Genomic DNA, 20,277 nt, shown 5'->3' with positions numbered 1-20,277 from the left:
AACAATACACCATACTTTATTCGCTAATAATATTTTGTATTATTCTGAATGTGTAAAGTAACTACAGTTTACCAATAAATGTAGGTGAGTGAAAAATGCAATATTTTCCTCTGAAGTGTAGTGGAGTAGAATTTTAAAGTGACATAAAATGGTGTGTTTGTGTCATATTTTTTTACAAAGAAGCATGTCAAGGGAGTCAAGAGAACCATTGTGGTTGGTGGACATTCGTAGTGGCCCTTAACTTTGTCTGATGGTCCTCGATCCAAAAGTACTTTCACAATCCTTAAATTCTGTATTAGCTTGTTCCATGCTTTATTGAGGCAGTTTGTCGTTTCTGTTGAGTGAAATATTCAGGAAAAATTCATGGCAGCATCTTCAAAAAGATCTTTACATGATGATGTGATGACAGAGACATGTGCTTGTTTTTCTTGAGAGGCCACTATGTTTGAATAGTTGTTGTTTTATTGTGGATTTTTGTATTATATGTTGTATTTGTTGCACTTTAAATGTGTTTTGATTGAATGCTCCCTCGGCCAGTTCTCTCTTGTAAAAGAGATTTTCAATCCCAATGGGACCTCCTGGTTAAATAAAGGTTAAATAACATCATATGCATCATTGGCTTTAGAATGGGGAAATAGGGGTTTTGGAATTCGGGCTATCAAATGGCAAAATTCAAATCCAGGCTTCTAAATACGTCGTCAGATAACTATGGGTGGTCATGGTCCACCCTGACCAGAGCTGTAATGATGAATCCATCAATTGATGAGGTGTCAACTATTGAATTAATCACCAGCTAATTTTTGATAATCGATTAATCGTTTGAATATTCAAAATTGGGTTGTGGATAAAACAAGACATTTGAGGATGGCATCTTTTTTTTTTCAACATTTTTCACAATTCTACCAAACGACGAATGAATTAATTGAGAAAATAATCAACAGATTAAGCAACATTAATCATTAGTTGCAGCTTTAACCCTGACATCCTCCACTGAAGTCCACACCACAAGACTTTTAGGGTGCTTTCACACCTGCCTTGTTTGGTTCAGTTCAATCTAATTCAAGTTCATTTACCGCCCTAAGTGTGGTTTGTTTGGGCAGGTGTGAACACAGCATTCACACTCGGGTGCACACCAAAATAACTGGACCGAGACCTTCTTGAAGAGGTGGTCTTGGTCCGGTTACAAATGAACTCTGGTGCGGTTCGTTTGTGGTGAGAACNTTTGTTTACTTCCTGGATTTTTCCCACATGGAAATTCTGACCAATCAAGAGCAGATTTCTCATGCAAGGCATTTTATCTGGTCCGCTTGTAAATGCTGCCGTGAGAACGCAAACCAACTCTAGGCAATTATGCAACTTTCTAACAACATCAGTCCCTGATTCAGACCAAAGCAAGACAACTCTAGGTCTGAAAGCACCCCTAAAGTCATCACATTGCTGCACTGTTCACGCTACACACCTTGCGCAACAATAATTTGGATTCTGGAAGTCATTAGAAAGCATTATCTGAAGCTCACTGACAAGGTACCCAAAAGGATATTTAGCATGCTAGATATCTGGGGTTCACCTGCAAGGCATCAGTGAGCCCCTTGGCTTGTGTGAAGTGCTCAAGCACTGATTTACGAACTCTGAGCCAATGCTGATTTGCTTCTTATCTCGGGCTTTTGTCAAGGAGCTCCACAAACTGTTGAGTGGAAAATTAGGGCTGATGTCATGTAGTGTAAACTAGGCATAAGTCTTCTGCTGCCTCCACAGGGAACCCAGCCTTTACCATCACTTCTTTCTGGTTTGCTTTAGCCCAACATACCTCACATCTGGTTTTGTCAGCGCCACAGCCAGGAGTCAACATTATTCCACCTCTGTGAAGGTTTGAGTTTGAAGGTTGTTCTGGGCCTTTGAACAGGATGTCAGCTGACCTTAACCTCTTTATGCAGCCTCTGTCTTTTCCTCTGGCGATGCTGCCAAAACAGTGAAAGTGCACAGAGACCTGCAAGTGTTTGCCGTCAAATTTGTGAATTTGCAGGGTTCATTGCTTGTTAGTTATGAGATGAGTGTGAAAGGTGCCACACAGTTTAGTCAGCCATGACAGCACTCTCCTTTTTTTATTTCTTTTGCTTAGTACAAATAGACACCACGCATTTTGTTCTTGTCATTTCTCCATTTGTAGGAGACATTCAGCAAAAAAGTAATGGAGTCCCTGTGGAGACAGGCAGCCGATATGGCTCTCCTGTGGGGAGAGTTGTACTGGATGGATAATGTCACGGACCGCTGCTTAGAGAGAGGGAGGAGGGCGATAAGAGGGGCTGTGGGGGTGGGAGAGAGAAAGGGAGATAGAGATAGGAGGAAATGAGAGGGTGCAGGAGTGTTGGACTGCAGATAGAAATCAAAAAAAAAAAAGCAGCAGCAGTGCCGTACACATACATACGGTACATTCACACACACTCCCTTTCTCCTTTACTCGTCAAATAGCCCATAGTGCTCAGGTGGTGAGTATTAAATTAAGCAGAACTGTCAGTGTCACATGCACAGACTGTGCTTATTAACCTTAATGTGCATTAATCGCCCCCTCAAAATAATTTTCTGTCAAATCGGTGACAAGGGGACTTTATGTGCAGATTGAAATATTTTCTTTCAATTAAACACCCTAAATTAGAGAGCTCTGTCACGGTTAATGATGTTTTATATCACGCACCACGTATACGGCTCGATGGTGTGCTGGGGCTCATTTTGGATTCTGAGGTCAAAGAAAAAATGTTCACTTTGAATTTCTCCTCTCTTCTTTTTTTATTCCGTTCTTTGTCAGCCATAAGGAAGCCCTGAATTCATCATAACGATTTTTAGCGAGTGAAGAAAAGTGTGGGTGACAGGCAAGCAAGAAAAGCTTTGATGACAATATCCGGCGCTCGTTTTTGCACCCTTATAATGTGTGTGCGTTGTGTGGGAATATATGTGTGCATGTGTATTAGTCCCAGGAGAGGCCTTGCAGCAGCGACTTACCTCCCAGGCAGCACATAGAAACGGGGGCGGCATGCATGTACTTGTTCTCTATTTTCGCAGATGGGAAAACATCACTTTACAGGTGACGCACACACACGCACAGCAACGCCTTGCCATACTGTAGTGGCAGTTAGGGTGTCTATGTGTGTGCGTGTGTGCATGTGAATAAGTAGGTCATGCATCCAGAGTGAGAAAATAATAGATTCACATTCAACTTAAGTCACAGAAAATGAGTTGGGATTCTATCCCCACTACGAGAAATGTTTTTCAATTACCACAAAGAGCGAGCTGCACGGCTCACTCAGTGGGACTCGGCTTTGAGGTTGTGCTTGTGTTTGCACGCAGCTGTTTGTGTCTATCTTCCCATATTCATGTGCTGATACTGCCGTCTTGTATGTTCGGTGTATGAGTCTATTTCCTGACCAATGGTCGGGGCTTGTTTTCAGTTTCCAGGCACAGATCGTGGAGGGGTGGAGGGGTGGAGGGGTGGAGGGAGGACAGGGTATGAAGCTCTGATTTGACAGGCTCCATTTTCACATAAAACGAGTTGCTGGAAATCACAGATATACAGAGCTGAGTGGAGGAGACATCACAGAGTAGGCATTACCTTGTAAGGCACTGTGGTGATGATGAGGACTAAGCATATTGTAGCCTCAGTGTGTGTGTGAGAGAAAGAGAGAGAGAGAGAGAGAGAGAGAGAGAGAGAGAGTAGAAGACAGGAAGTCAGACGAGGGCACATAGAATGTTAATACTACCAGATTTAATCTGCTTCTAGTGATGGATATGGGTGGGAAAAACAGTCAGTATTGCAGGATACTATGACACAATCTCATGCATTGTGTTATTGATACATTAGCCCAGATATTTTTTTTATGTTCTCTTGTAATATTTAGGCAGAAAATGTTTTTCCTTTAAGACATCCGAACTCTGACCTGCTCTGCCTTCTAGCAGTTTAGCTTATTAGCAATTTATTGCTGTTTGACGTTTGAATGACGCCACTTAAGCGCTTTGTTTGATCTTATCGGTCACCATCATCACACTACATCCTGTCCACACAAGCACTGTTTTTAAAGAATCTCTGTCCAAATGAAAAGACAAAAAAAACAACTGAAGCACTGTGAAAAGCCCACCAAACCAACAGGCAGTGATATAACCCTAACCCTAAGGCCATGTTGGCCAATCACGCAAAAAAGAAGAAGCTGGCCAATCAGAGGCCAGAACAAAAGCTGTTAGGGAAGGCTACCTGGCTGTGTGACCTTCATAGCTCATTCTAAAACCTCTATGTCTCAGTATAGTGAAAGAGCAACTCTTCATGCGTCAACATGTAAAAAGTTCTCTGAGCAAGTCAGAGCCAGCACTATTTAGGCCAGGTCCTCCTTTGCTTGAAATATCGCCTCAGCGCACACTCTGACGTCACAAGGAAAACACTGTTTCCTCTGTCTCAGCACATCAACACTGAAAAGGGTCTGAAAATCTTCGCCCTGCAAGGAGCTCTACAAAAGGTCTGTTTTCAGTTTGTGGATGACAGGCCAAAACGCATACAGAAAAGTTAATTGAAATAATACCTGTATACATGCACATTAAAACTGTACAGCTCTCCATGATGTAGTAAATGTCGCAGTCTCTTTTACAGTTTGCGTTATGCACAAGATGAGGCTGCTATGTTTAACCCTCGTCCTACCAACATATTTACATACAAAGACTAGCAAAGAATAAACAACTGTAAAAAATGTCAAAATATTAACAGTTATATAAAAAGATTATTATTATTTTAGTAAAGCTGCAGTTAATTTAGATATTGTGTAAAACCTATGCTTTTCTTTAATACAAATTGCAGCTTTTATCTCAATTATAATCCACGTTAGTACTTAAAAGCTTATTTACCACCCTTTGATTCTGGCATTATTTAGTTTTCAGTAAAATAATGCAAACATTTAAATGTTATATTTACATGGTGAAACCAACCAGGGTCATTTTGACCCCTTAAAATAAGTTAAATAAACCCACAGTCATTCTGATACCTGTTTGTCAATACAAAAGTAGATAGGGACATTGGTTTCTGTGCGACACCCTGTCAAAAGGCTCGTTTCCTCTGAAGAAGTTCCTGGTACTATTTGGGGGGCAGGAACTACTATAGGAACGTCCTCTCACTCGGCCCTCTCAACTGCCGTGTCTCCACTGAGAGAGCGGAGTAGGAGGAAGGTTCCTGTAAAGTTATGGGCTCTGGATGTGACGTAATCGTTAGCTGTTAGCCCTTAGCGGTGTCTGTAATAACTCACTAAATGGCCCGTGGAAAAAAATATTTTTCCCAGCAGATGTCTTAGTTACAACATGATTGAGCTAACTGGAGTAGTTTCATGTCGTATCCGACAACGGGAGGCTTTTAACAGATGACGTCCTGATGTTAGCTTTGCTGCTAGTGTTAGCTGTCCCTGTCAGCTGNTGTCCTTCGGGGGTGGTTCCTGCGGTGGAGACACGCACCAACGGCCCCGGCCCCGTAAAATTACCCCAAAGTTCCTGCGGTGGAAACATGCCTAAAATAAAGGTTGAATAAATGTAGTTCAAATTTAGATTTTTCAATTTTTACGTAATGTAAAATGAATCGCGTTTCCATAGTACAGGGATGTCCAAACTTTTTGAACACGGGCCAGATAAAACAATGTGAAAATACCCGGGGGCCAACTGATTCTCGCATCAAATGGGTTTAAAAAAAAAAAGTAAGACAACTGCAACCATTTTTATCTTTTAATGAACTATTACTAGACAACTGCAACCATTTTTATCTTTTAATGAACTATTACTACCTGATGCCTGTCTACAAACTGTATGATAGTCCTATCATTGTGAGGTGAAGGGTAAAAATGTGAAGTGATCTTGCTCGATTAACAATTATTGTGTAAAGGGCCACATATGGTGTATTTTGAAAGTCATTGAAAGTCAAGCCGAGGGCCGATTGCCACAAATGGCCCCCGGGCTGGGACTTTGGACATGCCTGCCATAGTACGATGAACACCACATGCTGCAGACAGCTATAGCTCATGTTGTGCTTGGGACATACTGGCATGTGACAGGAGGAGCAAACATTTGCGACCTTCCTGTAGAGTAGATTAGATTTTTTCCCACTGAGTGTTGGACGTCCACAGCAGCAGGTGGAAAGTTCATTGAATTGATTAATTCAATTTGATAGTCATAAATTAATATATTATGAAATTATGTAATTTACTTCTGGCAACATCATCTTAGTGAAGAGTGATATTTAGAGTCATTGACAGAGCTCATGAGGAGTTCTGTCTGCTGCCTTCAAAATGACAGATCTGAACTGACTGATGAGAGTCCACGCCCACCCCCGATAGTGTGTGATACTTTAAATTAGAACCTGCTTTTTATTTTATTCAACCCATATTTAACCAGGTAAGTCCCGCTGAGATCAACAATATCTTTTACAAGGGAGACCTGGCCAAGACCGCAGCACACAAAAAGTTGCAGCCAAACAACCACAATAAAAAACATAAAATATATCCAGTAACATGTAGAAATATTGGAGCACTGAGGCACAATAACAAGACTCAACTGACTCATTCATCCTTGTACTCATGAGAGCTTTAAAATCAGGGAGAAGGGCCAATTCCATATGGCAAGCATGAGCTCAATAAACCATTCCATCTTTTAAAACTGCGTAGGCAGAATTGGGGGCCTTTGACAGGAGTCCCTCAGGACCCCGATACATTGGTACTTTTAAAAACAGACACAAGAACAGTGACATAAAGTCATTAGGAGCAAACTGATTAATATGTCATGAAGAGTTGGAATACTAGAATAAAGCACTTGTGAGATATGACAAAAAGTTAACCTCTGTGGGGACTGTGGGTACCCCTGTCAGTATAGATGAGGGTTATTTAAGACAGTTATTATAGTGGAGCTATGCTACCTGGTGTTTCCTGTCTTTTGCCCTTGTTTCAACCAGCATCTGGATAAATAGAAGAAAGCCCCTCACCAAGGCATTTAAACTGACTTTGGCCAAGAGTAAAAACCTTAAAATGTAACCTGAATGAAAAGCTATGTTTCTGTTGTAGCGGTGACACCCAGCATTACTGCTGGACATGGTCAGAAGTTTGCTCTGTTGCACCTGTAACAACACCCAACAGTGAGGTCACAGAGTCCTGCCACATCTTATAGTACACCTCTGCATCACTGCAGAAAGGTGAGAAGGTAAAACACAGGTCAGCAAAAACAAGAGTTTGAGCAGCTCCTTTACTTGCTTTCACCCAATTGATCCTTTGCTAAGTCCTGCCCCACACACAGACTGGCCAATCATAACGTAGCATCGGGCCGGCTCAGACTAGGGTCAAAGCAAAGCTGTGCTCCATTGACTCTAATGCAGTCGTTTCAGATTTCCTTCATTTTCAGGCTGGTTTTGTGGATTTGGAGCTAAATGTTGTGCCTGGGCCACGTCGTGTATTAATGATACTCGTTACCTGGAGAGGTTGGAAAAAGACATATGTTTCTTTGCTGATATTCAGCCAGCTGTGTGTCATCACAGAGTGCGCAGATGAACATTGTTTGAGTTCCTCCGGAGATCCCTGCTCGTCCAGCACCAGAGTTCCAGGTGCTGGCAGCAGCATGGGGGCAAAGCCAAACACAGTTCATCTGCACACACCGCGATGCCACACAGCTGGTTAAAATATCGGCGAAGTTTCCCTTTATATTCGTTGTCTTCTGTGGTAGTCAGCATTGATGGGGTGGTTCACTATGACCCCATACAGATAGCAGCTCCTATATGCATCCAATAGCTCCTTAAGTACAGCCCTGTGCAGTGTAACTACATCCCGTAATAAGCGCACCCGTATACGCTAACTACACCTAGTCTGAGACTCTCTCCTGACAGCTGGGTATGCGACCTGTGCTCCAGACTCAACTGACCACACTCACATCATACTTAGGTGTGGTCAGGTGTGCAACAATATCACCATACAACATTTAGTGTGGAGTTGCTCTTTTCGAGCTGTGTGTCTGGGCTCCACACACTGATCCTCACAAACACCGTCAAGCTGCTCAGTTTAAGTCTTACCGAGAGAGACAGCTCTTAAGAGTTTGAAACTGCAGAGGAGCCTGACAGACCTGATATTCTGTGATCGGCAGGATGAGCCAGCCAGCCGGGAACAGAGCCTAAAATATTCTATAGGTGACTGAGGAGCCAGTGTTGAAGACGAGCTCAGCTGAAGCTCTCACTTCAGTTTTATGGTCATGGTAAAGATTTTCATTTGCCCACACACAGAGGAAGCTGTCCTGGTCCATATAGGGATAAAGTCTTAAACAGAGGAGAGTGTCTCATTATGTGAAGTAGTGAAGAGTAAAAGACAGCTCGTAAAATTGTCATGTCTCACCTCCTGACAATACGCTGTTAAATGAGTTTTCTCTGTCAAAGCCGTATTGTAGTATTGTTAGAAAATGCCTTTAGGCACTGCCAAATACATTCTGTGATTTTATGCAGTTATTTTGTCAAGTTCACCCAGCAGCTATTCCACCTTAACAAGAACCAGGGCGTGTGTGTTGACACTGATTGTGTTACAGCAATATCTGCTCACCTTGTATTAAAATGCAGGAGGATTCGACAAACAGCTGCTCGTGTTTTATTTTACAGTGTAGGCGAGGATTTCAATTAAAATGCATCTAATTGCATGTGCATAGCAGTGCTGGAAAATCAAAGGACTGAAAAAGAAAGTGTGTGGGAGACAGTTAAAAATTTCCTATAGAGGAGTTTAAAAGCTTTGCTCCTGTAGCGATGCTCCAGGATTGTTAAAAAATAAAAATACAACATAACAGAAGAGGGAAGTCAAACAGTGGCATTCATTCTCCTTCTGCTGCTGCAACTGCTGGGTTATGTTTCATAAATGTTTTTTACATTTTTTTAGTCAAGTTGTTCAGGTGCTTTTTTTAACCTTTAAGCTGTCAGCACAGTCTCTGTTAAACCATCCATATGTCAGTATGTGCAAAATAGAATCTATTTTTCTAATACGGCATATTCTTAAAGCCACCAGATGTAATGATGCTCATTTGTGTCCGTTTCCTGTCTCAGAAAAAAGTACAACATTAGTCCACTGCTGGAAAGATGGTCTTTTCAGAAAGCTTGGCTGTCTAGACAGTAGATAGACACACATACTTTTGAAACTGGTGGTACGGTACATGACCCTCGCACCAAAGAAAAACGAAAAACAGGAAAATAGCTGTGGCAATGCCTTTACTCAAGAGGTAAAAAAAAACACCTAACAGAGTACACTGCACCGCACCAGACCAACAAACACTCATGCTGGTGGGTGATGTAATGGGAGCTTGTCTGATTGACACAGGAAACAATATGGTGGCAGGCTGGTCAGTGACACCCCCAAGGGGGGATCAAGGGTGGCCATGCCCCCCCGATACAATTGCCAGCTGACAGTGGGTGAGAGGCAGGGTACACCCTGGACAGGTCACCAGACTATCACAGGGCTGACACATAGAGACAGACAACCATTCACACTCACATTCACACCTACGGACAATTTAGAGTCACCAATTAACCTGCATGTCTTTGGACTGTGGGAGGAAGCTGGAGTACCTGGAGAAAACCCATGCTGACACGGGGAGAACATGCAAACTCCACACAGAAGGGCTCCCCCACCGTGGGTTTGAACCCCCACTCCAGATTTGAACTCAGGAACCCTCTTACTGTGAGGCGACCATGCTAATCACTGCAACACCTTGCCGCCTGGCTGACATTACTGTCTTAAAGAAACTGTGGCATGTTCATTTTTTAAGCTAAGAGGCTAAATTTTGTCAAGAGAGCAAGTGGCATGGTGAATTTAAAGAGGTCCCTTGAACTCCTACCTCAGGATATCTGATTGAAAATGGGTTCTATGAGTACCCATGAGTCTCCCCTCCCCTTTCCAGTAAATGTTTTGCACCTAACAATCAATGTACTCCTTGAAATTATAGCTGTATGTGTGTCTTTTTAAGGAAAAGGACAACCAGTCTACTGGAAGAATCGCCTAACATTAAAACCGGAAGGTTGTGGAACTCAAAATGTTAACTGTACTGCTATTAGTCTACGCACATCAGATAATTAGTAACATGGACTATAAAAAAAGAAACCTTAACTTAACCTTTACCTTAACCTTAACCTTAACTTTCCATATTGACATAGTTTTCACTTCTAAGACAATATACAACAGCATAATCGAATTCCTGATATTCAGTTATGGCTTTTGGTTTTGGTGGCTGGTAACACACAATCTCAAATTACAGCCAAACAGTGCACTAAAATATGTTTCCGAAAACATTTTAGGTGAGAAATAGTAACGCAGTAACAGCATCTTGGTTTATATTTGATCAGCGCTGCCTACGTTTACCATTTGATCTCAGTTTTTTTTAACCCTTTTTCACAATACAAGAAACAGTATGGCGCCCACTTCCTGTCCACAGATTCTTGTATTACAGGCAAATAGTGCACTAAAATATGCTCAGAAAACATTTTAGGTGAGAAATAGTAACACAGTAACATAATCTTGGCTCATATTTTATCAGCGCTGCCTACGTTTACCATTTGATGTCAGTTTTTTTAACCCTTTGTTCTTCACAATACAGGAAACAGTATGGCCCTCACTTCCTGTCCACAGATTCTCGTATTACAGCCAAACAAAGCACTAAAATATGTTTCCGAAAACATTTTAGGTGAGAAAAAGTAACAATCACAGAATCTTGGTTTATATTTGATCAGCACTGCCTGGGTTTATCATTTGATCTGAGTTTTAGAGAAAGAGGGATACTCTTTTTGTCTGTGGTGGCGATCACATGAAAATATGGAAGTACAATCTGTAGTTTGAGCAACAGCCCAAGAGCCAGCGAAAATTTTAGCGAGGAGATGAGAAGGTGGATCTGGGCGCTGCCAAGATGGAGGGAAGTTTACCACAGTTCACTTACACATACTACCCACATTGCTGTGATAGAAATCTGCTTGGAAATAGCAAAGTATTCTTTTAAGCAATAGTTAAATAGTGTTTTCTCAGACTGAACTATTGTTTGTGTAAACACTTTTGTCTCCATTCTTGTAGTTTTTATTGGCTCTATTCACCGGAAAGAGACATGTGTAGGCAAATGGGGTGCGTTATTGAGAATACATTACATGCAGCTCTTTATGTCTCCTCGACTCCATTTAATTAGAAAGAAAATCACAGAGTGTTATTGCCTCCCTTTGTTCAAGTTTGATTTTCTCTGAGTTATGATAAATGTTGTTTTGAGTGAGTCAATACCTCCGCTGTGAGCCAGATCAGCTTGTTCTAGTTGAGATGTTTTGGGGGGAAGAAAAAGATTTTCTCTCAGCTTTTATCTATACTGTCTTCTGTGTTCTTAGGCAGACAGGTGTAATTGATTGAGAGCTCGGTGTGCTAGACTGAAACTGCATGTACAGTCCTCTAAATACTACTTTAAAAGTTTTGGTTGCGTCACGCTGAAATGACACCGCTGTCTGGACGGAGCAACATCATTTTAGCACCATGTCTGCAGCATAAAGCCTGCGTAGAGTGGTTGTTGTGCAGCTTGCAGTAAGCCACACATAACTATTTTTGTCTTCTGTTGAATATCTGATATTTTTTTCCACTGGCAAAGAAAATGTCATGTGGAACGTGGAGGCCGTGGGTCTCGGCCCATTTCAGCCAGTATCAGCCAGTTAACACCTTAGTCGGACTTAAAGGTCACCTCCCTTACAAATCTCCTCATACATATTCATCCCTGCTCCTCTTCGAGACTTTGCCGAGCGAGAGCTTAAGCGTTTCTTTTATCCCCTCATTCCGCCCCCTTAACTGGAGGAAACCAGCCTCTAGTTCACATCCTCCTTCTTCTGGGCTCTCGTCTCAGCTCCTCCGCCAGCCAGCTCCTCGGAGGAGGCTGAGTTAGCACCCTTGGATCGTAAAGCGCCTGTTTGGCCTTCAGGAAGAGCGGAGTGAGGAAGACGGAGCTGAAAGTGGGCTGCCGAGCTCGCTGGCAAAGTGATCTACTCTTCCTCTCTTCTCTCTGCCCTCCACATTACTTTAGCACCGGCAAACTATCCCCTAATTAGCAACTAATCTATTATGGATGAACCTCTAATGCATCTGTAGAATAACTACACGGCCGTGCCTGCGTGGGTGTTTGTGGGTTTCTGTGCAGATACTCAATCATGCTGCATCAACCATGCGTACACTTGGTGGTCGCGCGGGCTACGTGTGCACGCCCGCATCCAGTGCACGTGTGCGTTATCATGTTTGCACGCATGTGGTTCCAAGCTGTTGGATATCGCCGTCAGCGTCAGTATCTGGTGCTGCCCGGCTCATTAAAAGCACCCTGCACTCAAACCACAGGCAAGAACAGAACAGTAGTGGATAATCTCATGAAAAATGTAGGGGAGCAGCAGCCTTATCTCTCGGGCCCTGTGCTGGGGTGGTTTGTGTGCTGCTCCAGCCCTTTGATGTAGTCCATTGATCTCCCCTTGCTGACATGTTCTCCAGGCCCGTGGCTGCACCAGCCAGAGGGGTGATTAGCCTTATTAGTGTAATGGAGGGGAGTAAAGGGCTTTAGAGGTGGAAAGGATGGAGGAGAGAGCGGAGGAGGAGGAGAAGAGGGGAAGGAGGGATGTTTGGCCATTGCAGAAGATGATGATCAAGCTCTAGCCCGTAAGTTTCTCTTCCTGTAATCAACGCAAAAGGAGCGAGAGAGGAAGGGAGGAGGCCAGCTGCAGCAATGCGAGCCGCTTTGTGACTGGGCTGGGTTAAAGTGCAGCACTGCAGTCCTTTGTTGTACCGCATGCTTCGCTGCCGTGATTTATCTTCTGTCTCCGAGGATGAGCGCTCCTGTAGAATGCAGAATTGGTTTTGACTTTCAAGGTGGGGTCGAAGGGATTTGGCCACATTTATGCTGAAAACTATGATAAACGCCGGAGCACTGTGGGTTTTGGCTTAGCTGCCAGCTGGTGCTTCTGAGAGCAGTGTGCCACAGCAGACATCATTTAATATGAGGAGATGGGTCAGCAGCAGGAAACCAAATGACTGACAGCAGAAACGCCACGGGGGGTTTGCTACTGGACCTGCGGTGACGTCAGTGTTACGTTGGCAGTTCTGTTGAGACATGTGGAGAGAAATAAACGTCACGAAGTGCTCTACATTGCTGCATGACACACACAGTATCACATATTACAGAGATAAGCTGTTAACTGCCAATTTAGAGAGATTATTTCAGATAAGCGACTCTCACTGTGTGCTCCTCTCTCTCAAGCAAGAGCTCAGATTGAACCATATCATTTCCTCTGGGCCATGACAAGGCTGACCACTCCTTCCCTATGACTTTCCCATCATTCACTGCACAAGTATGTGGACAATGAATGTGATTTACTGCCATGCATTACACTGGCAATCCAGCCAGAGTAGCTGGTCTTAGTGAATTACATTAAAGCGCTTTGGTTACAGTGAGGAAAGCTGAGCGGTTCAATATCCCTGCTTTACAGGCGCTGCACTATCACACACAGACGCTCCACCAGCCGCTGTGAAACCACACATCTGCCTCGCAGTGGAGAAGGTGGCTCGAGAGAGAAGGTCATGGTGTGAGGAGGGAGCAGAGGCTTCAAGGGAAGGGGAGGGGTTGTGTGCGGTCGCAGTCTGGAGGGAATGGGGGGTGGGGGGTGCCGAAGTTTGACAGACAACCGACAAGAAGTCATATCGTCCTTTCCTCTGCTGTCATGTCCCTCTTCCTCCACCGCCATGTTTTTTGGCAGCTGCTCGGGGCTTTTGTGTGCGTGACGTGTCCTACGAGCGGACATGGCCGTGCCACGGTGCCAAGGGGGGTAAGAGGGGGCATCGGGCAGCAGAGGGACAGAGCTCATGTCTGTAAGAGTAAAGCAGCCTGTCGCTCACACCTTCAGCATTCTCACCGAAGTCAGCCTCGGGCTTGATCGACCTCACGGTGCAGATTGGCACGAGCTCTCTGTCCAAACATTTGACTCGTTGCACTAGTGTGAAAAAGCCATCACTACTGGTAACATCAAAACCTGGCATCACTTATATTATGTGATGCAGGTGAAACAGTTTCTGGGCTTTGTTTTATTATGATAATGTGAATATTTTTCCTGCCTTTTCTGCAACACCAGACTTGTTGAGAATAAAAAACACTCTTAGATTAATGTAGAACAGACAGATTTATGCACATTTAAAGGCATCCTGTGGAGTTTTTGACCATTAATGGAGCAACGTATTGACCACAGACAGAGCCTGATGGACATAGCCACTGTGATGGTTTGTGGACTCCTGCTTTGAAGCCTTGATTTTGACATTTCAGCTGTCACCATCTTGGCTTTTTGGAGCCAGAAGTGACCATATTTCAGTGAGGGGTGAATATGTGGGATGTTATACGCAGTCAGCCTGTCACTCAAAGTGGGCACATCCTTCAATATGCCCAACGTTAAGCCTTAAATAAAAAGGAAAAAACGTGAGTTACAAAAAAATTCACCCCCGTACAGTTGTTAGGAAGGGAGAAATTAACTATAGACACCAAAACATTTTCTTGTACCAGGCTGTAAACATGTTTTTTTTCTGCTGTAAAGTTGGTCGTTTTAACATGGGGGTCGATGGGGATTGACTCGCCCCTGGAGCCAGCCTCAAGTGGCCATTCGAGGTACTGCGGTTTTTGAAACTAAAATGTTGGCTTCATTTTTCAGCCATGGAGGGTTCAGTTTTTATTGACAAGCACGTCCTCGCTTTGTTTGTGTATCTTGTGCTGTACTAGATGCATTCAGGCCATTGTTGGTCATGCGGGGGTTATGCTGCTGTTATTGTTAGTCATACTTCTACTATTATTATACACATTATTGTCACATACTCTCTGTCTCAATTTCTGTCTCTGTCTCTCTCTCTGTCTCATTGTGTCATACGGATTACTGTTAATTTATTATGCTGATCTGTTCTGTACGACATCTGTTGCTCGTCTGTCCGTCCTGGAAGAGGGATCCCTCCTCAGTTGCTCTTCCTGAGGTTTCTGCCATTTTCCCCCCTCGTTGAAGGGTTTTTTTGGGGGAGTTTTTCCTTATCCGCTGTGAGGGTCATAAGGACAGAGGGATGTCGTATGCTGTAAAGCCCTGTGAGGCAAATTGTGATTTGTGATATTGGGCTTTGGAAATAAATTTGAATTGAACTGAATTGAATGAAGTGCAATATTTTCCACAAGTGAATACACCGTTCAGCTGGGTAAAAAATAGTAGCCAGCTTTTAGTTGAATGAACCCAAACGGACCTGATAATTAGCACAGATACAAACACTGAATGAAGCAGTTTCATCTTAATAATTTGTGTTTCCTCAACACTACTGTGAAGGCCACAATCTTTGATCACAAACATGTGAACGCATGTGCGTGCATGGACATACATGTACGGACAGCTCCATGTCATTGTTCTGACATCCCATTAGTACGACGTCATGTTGTTCCGATATGTGATTATACTAGGCTATACTGTATTTGTGTACCATAGAGGATCAGCAAACGCAACAAAAGTAGGCTACTGGTCGAGATACAAGTGNATTTCGGAACAACGGGACTTCGGAACAATGGGTTTAATATGGTCGGAACAATGGGCTGTCGGACCAATGGTCATGGTGGACATGTATGCATGCACACAAACACACACACACAGACCACATACTTAAATAAGGTAGTCATTGTTAATTGTTGTTGTTGTTTTTTTGTCTCTATTCTTATTGTCATCTCCTCTTTGACTTAGACTTTGCCCGTATTTTACTGTATATGTTTTACTGTGTATGTCAGTAATCTTACACTGACTGTTTTAATTCTAAAAGCCTAACCAGGGACAGGGGTTGCAAATTAGTCATGGCTAGACACCTGTATGCACTGCATCTACTTTGTATTTTACATACACAGCAGTGTCTTATGCATTTGTCCTTGTCAAATAAACAAGTAAATAAATAAATTTAAAAAGTCTTCGGTAGCCAGACGTCAAGATAAGCTGCAAATTAAGCTGCTGCTACCCCTAGCTCAGCTTCTGTGCCCACCTTGTGTGTAGGTTAGGATTCCTTCTTTTGGTGCTCTTTGATTGACATGGAGGTCAGTATGGTTTATTTTTTGATCATTTAAGATCCAGATGTCCAATGACTAAAATCCTTTGTCCAAGTATCAGATAGTGACGTCTCACCGTCAGTAAGAAATAAGTCAGCTGTCCGGCTATCTTGCTGATGGCTGGCACTTATAGAAAACTATGCTATAAAATAATAACATTTTTAATCTCATTTATCTACTTGTACCTAAAATACAGTAAACACAGCAAACTACAGCCTCCTGGTATTTCTAATTCGATTTCACCACATCAAAGAGAATCAGCATTAAATGCCGCATTGAGCTGTTTGGCCATTTTCAAAGCTCTCAGGTCAATAACGGCTCTAGTCAGAGGCATTTCTTTTTCAGTCACATACTCACACATTCCTCTGTCTAGGTCTTGGAGCCGGTCTGTTTTGGGACCAGGGAAAGATTTTGTTTTTCAGACTGACTTCAGTCTTTTTTTTTCGACTCACCATCTTCTAACGTGACATTTTGTGACACCAATATTTTCGGCTCCTTGACAGAGGACTCTGTAATGATCCATTTCTGTGGTGGAGAAGTTGGGAGGCGCTTTCAACTCTTTCAGCTCATTAGAAAAACACATTTCACGAACCGGCAGATTGCTCTGGTGCTCCTTTAAACGCACTTAGATGGACAGTTTGAACAGTAATTCTACAAATGTTTTTTTTAGCCCCTTTCTGTAACACAAGAGACAGAACACACGGCATTCAAAGAGAGCATCTTTTGTCATTAAATGCAATGTGAGCGCCAGCGTAGTCTCTAGAAAAGAACACACACTCTGGCCAGTGCATTATGATAAACCATTTTCTAACTGCTTTATATGCTTGTGTTCAAAGCCTCTTTTTTCTCTCTGTCAGTTTCTGTGTCTGCCTTGTTCTCACAGCCACACATTCACAGATGATGACACAGTGTGAGAATAAACAAGTCTTCTTCTTTCAGTTGTTTTCACTCTTTCGCTTTGCCCAGTCATGCCCCCACTAACACACACACACAACACACACACACACACATCTTGTCGCCCATGTTGCTTTATCACCAATAGACCGTGAAGAGAGACCTTTTTTTTAATGAACACAGTAAACACTAACAGGACGACAATCTGTCTCTGCTGGGGACCTTTTCTTTTTCCAGCAGGCTGTCAACCCCGTGCTGCATCACACCTCAATAATCTCAGGTCAATTGCTTTGACCAGAGCACCTGCTGGCTGCAAGATTGCCCGCTATCATTTTAATGGATCGCCACTCTAGATACACTTTAATTACCCCTCACTCCTGACACGTTGCACAGAATGCCAGTCTCTTTAAATAGTTAAAGTGCAAGATAAGCAGGAAGTTGAAAAAGAAGCCCCCGTTCTTCCACTTCCTCTTTAAATCTGCATCTGACCGATAGCGGGGGGAGTAAATATTTGCTAAACCATGACATCTTGTTTCTTCTCCCGCAGCAGTTTTCTCAGGGTGGCCGGGCTTTTGCTGTGACAAGATGACAAGCTGTGTCATGGCCCTGTAGCAGGCCGTGATTTACACACACACACACTCACGAGGCCACATGTTAGAAACGCGCACACACTAACTGCATACATAGAAGCACTTGTGGTAAAAATGTTCAAGCTAAACACACACAGACCCCTCAGGCCCCGAGCTGTACACCAGCATCACGTACCAGCTTCCAATACCACACACCCGCAAGTGTCAGTGACACACATCGTGCACCGTGGCAACCCCATCTGTCTGGCAGCATCAGCGCCACAGTGGGCGAAACACGGGTGGTCCTTTTGCTCTGAACTGTGGTCTGTTCCTCCTACTCCCCTCTTGTCACCGCTGCACGAGCGCTGGGAGACGCTTCGATCTGACAAAGTCTCCACTCAGGGACATTGACTCATTTGGTTTTATTGTGCACCGGTCTATTTATTGTTGGAGCCACCGCGCGGTGACGTAAGCTCAAGCGCCAATAATCTGTTTTATTTATAAGCTTGACAGACACACACAGCATATGTGATTCTAACATTACATCTATTGTATTCAGTATCTACTACTACCTCCCCCTTTAGTTTTATATTTATAACTAGGTTTACTGGATGTTTTTAATGCGGCGCCATCAATGCTAAGTCAGCTGTAAAAAAAAAGACAGAGATGTGGTTTATGAGACACGATGTGTAATGAATCCTGAAGCCATTTACATGCTGTCGGGTGGTGAACAGAACGGGCAGCGCTGAAGAGCTCTGAAGTGTCTCTGAGGAAATTTACTGTTATAACATCGAAGACAAAACACCGAAGGGGCAGGATGTCTTGATAACAGCAGATCATCACTCCACCCTGAACAATGCTCCAGAATCATCCAGCCGTACCCCGGCGACAGCATTATTTCCATGTCGTCTAGGAGTTTGCATGTCAGTGGCGGTGCTGGATAATGACTGAATAATGCCAAAGTTGTGTTTTTGTGTGGAGAGGAAGAGTTGACATGAGGGAACAGTCTGTGTTGTGGTGATATGTGCTCATATCGTATTCTGCCTGTGCGAACGTCATCCAAGGCAGATCAGGAAGACTAATTCAAAGGGCTTATGCATGCTCAACAGCACTCTGCTTGGTTTTTAGCAGTTTATTTACACACTATATCTCTGTGCATGGAACTCCTCTTTTTCCTTTTTCAAACCGACCTTCAGAGTGGAAGTGGGGACTGTTTTTGACAAAATGGTCCTCTTAACCACTTTATTTTGCTTTCAGAATGTTTATTTTTTTTACAGGAATTAGGTTGAAAAGGGACATCCGGGTTGTAAATTTATACATTCTGAGTCTTTTATCTGGAGCAATGAGTGAGCTGGTAATGTTAAGTTGCGCGGGACCTCAAGGGCACTTATATGAAACACATTGTCCGTGGTGGAAGTCAAAATTGTGCCTGTGTTTGTGAGCCAGTCCCTGCTGAATTTTTAACAGCAGCTACAACTTCACCAGTGCTGTAAGTAGAGTCAAACAGATTTCTTTAGTAAAATAAAATATGTGAAGAGCATACTGAGTAGCATTCTGCCTCTTCTGGCTCATTAACACAACATGCTGCCTCCTTAGTCGCTCTACAAGATGCAAATCACGCACTCCTCCACCTTGGTTGCCAGATCACAGCGCAGTGCTCGCTAAGCTTAAACAAGAAGACTCTGCATTACTCTTCATCTTAATCCTGTTCTGCAGTATTCACCAGTGGTTGAAAGCAAACCTCCAGATGACTTTCGTTTTGGACGTAGTATTGTCTGCTTGGAGCTTTGCCCGGCTGGGCTCCAGATTTTCAGAGTTGTGCTCCCCATCGCCATCCTTCCTTTTGTCTGCACACTGAAAAATGCTCAGTAAAATGAACAAGCTGTAAATAAAGGAGCTATGTTCGACATTCAGACTGTATCTATGATTTAGAGGTTGTCTGCACAATATGCATGGTGGCTAAGGCGGAGGCTAGCAGCTAACAGTGCTAACATGAACGGTGCTAACAACAGCAACAGTGGTGACACAGCTAGCGGTGTTAACCAGGAGGGAAATGGAGAGTGGGTGCAAAGCATGGGTGGATTACTGAAGAGGCCTGCTCGGCACAGGCCCAGGGGCCCAAAGTTTCAGGGGGGCCCCTTGCCTTCACCTAAAAAATGTCACTCACAGAGACACTTGTACCAACCTGAGAGAGACTTATAATGACCACAAAGACACACAAAACGACCACAATGAGATGCAAAACAGCAGCACAGAGACACAGAAAGACTCACAAACTATGGAAAGGGGAACAACGACGGCACAGAGACACAACTGATCATAAAGAGACACAAAATGACTACAAAGAGACCCAAAACAACTACAAAGAGACACAAAACCGCAGAGAGATTCTTAATGACCACAAAGAGATGCAAAACAACTGCACGACGACACAAGAAGACTCACAAAGACTACGGAAAGGGGAAAAACAACAACAGAGAGACACAAATCATCATAAGGAGACACAAAATGACTTCAGCTAGAAGCGAAGCAACTCCAAAGAGACTCAAAAAGACTACAAAGAATAACAACGTGACCACAAAGAGATGCAAAACAACTGCACGACGACACAAAAAGACTCAGACTACAGAAAGGGGAAAAATGACAACAAAGAGACACAAATGACCATGAGGAGACACAAAATGACTACAGC

The 20,277-nt window shown here is 43.3% G+C and overlaps 1 protein-coding gene across 3 annotated transcripts in view; it reads left to right on the top strand.

Annotated features, from left to right (window-relative positions):
• Window positions 1-20,277, top strand: part of LOC126386359 (membrane-associated guanylate kinase, WW and PDZ domain-containing protein 3-like) — a 222,825-nt gene that overhangs the window by 90,237 nt on the left and 112,311 nt on the right. The gene's annotated exons all lie outside the window — the stretch shown is intronic.

This window comes from Epinephelus moara, chromosome 24 (assembly GCF_006386435.1).
Source record: "Epinephelus moara isolate mb chromosome 24, YSFRI_EMoa_1.0, whole genome shotgun sequence".
Lineage (NCBI taxonomy): Eukaryota > Metazoa > Chordata > Actinopteri > Perciformes > Serranidae > Epinephelus > Epinephelus moara.
The sequence above is the reverse complement of the archived record's forward strand: the minus strand, read 5'-3'. Positions and strand labels throughout refer to the sequence as shown.